Here is a 1,261-nt window from a genome sequence, read left to right as displayed (position 1 = left end):
GCTTGTGCTTTTGGTGTCATGTCCAACAAAACATTCCCTAATTCAAGGTCATAAAGATTTATTCCTGTGTTTTCCTCTAAGAGTTTTATATTTTTAGCTCTTACATTTAAGTCTATGATCCATTTTTAGTTGATTTTTATACTTGGTGTAAGGTAGGAGTCTAATTTTTTTTTTTTTTTTTTGGCATGTGGCTATCCAGTTGTGTCATCAGCTACTTAACCTGTTGAACTATTTCAAATACAGTTATAATAGTTGTCTTAGCGTCTCTGTTCATTTTAACATCTGTTAATTCTGGGTGGACGTTGACTATATTTGACACATTGTAAGTTGTATTTTCTCCTTATTTGATATGTCTGGTAATCTTCAGTTGCTTGCTAGCACTGTGAATTTTATCTTGTTGGTTGCTGGATATTTTTGTATTCCTATAAACATTCTTGAGCTTTGCGCAGGAATGCAGTTGATTGAAAACAGTTTGATCCTTTCCAGTTTTGCTTTTCTGGTTTTTTACACAGGTCAGGAGCTATGCTTACTCTCGGGGTAATTTTCCTCCAGTACTCAGGCAATCTCTTCCCAAATACTGTCCCTAATGTCCTTGGAATTACAAGTTTTTTAAAAATACGGCTGTTGGAACAGCTCTTTATAAGTGGGGGCACTGTTTTCAGATGGTTCTTTTCCCAGCATTCCTTGGTTTCCTCCCATGCACATCCTCATCAGTGTGCTGCTGAGTACTCAAGGGGGCCTTCTGAGAATCTCAGGATTTCTCCTCTGTGCATCTCTGCTCCATGAGGCTCTGCTTCCTTAGTCTTCCTGGACTTTTAGCTTTGTCTTCTCATTTTAGTTTTTTAGGCTTTACTCGGGCTCACCATCCCTGTGTTGTGGCCAGGAAATAGTGTCAGGGCATTATATTTGGGAATTTGTAGGGCTTACTTCCTTTGGTTCATTTTTTTCAGAGGTAATTTTTGTTGTTGTTATTTGATGTACAGGTCTTGAAAACCATTGTTTCATGTATTTTATCTGTTGTTTTTGTTGGGTTTTTTTGGTTCCGGCTACTCTGCCTTTCCCAGAAGTAGGATTCCTTTTGCATTTAACTTAGTAGTTAATACTGCCAGCTACGTATTTGCTCAAACCAGAAACCTGGGAAGAAACTTTGACCCTTCTTCTTTACATATCAAATGATAAAGTCTTGAAGAATTTACCCCTTTCTACCCTCCTTTTTTGCCACTATCTTAATTCAGGCTCCTTATTCATTTCTCGCCTACAA

Source organism: Otolemur garnettii, unplaced genomic scaffold (assembly GCF_000181295.1).
Source record: "Otolemur garnettii isolate 467f Iridium unplaced genomic scaffold, OtoGar3 scaffold00263, whole genome shotgun sequence".
NCBI classification, from domain to species: domain Eukaryota; kingdom Metazoa; phylum Chordata; class Mammalia; order Primates; family Galagidae; genus Otolemur; species Otolemur garnettii.
The sequence above is the reverse complement of the archived record's forward strand: the minus strand, read 5'-3'. Positions refer to the sequence as shown.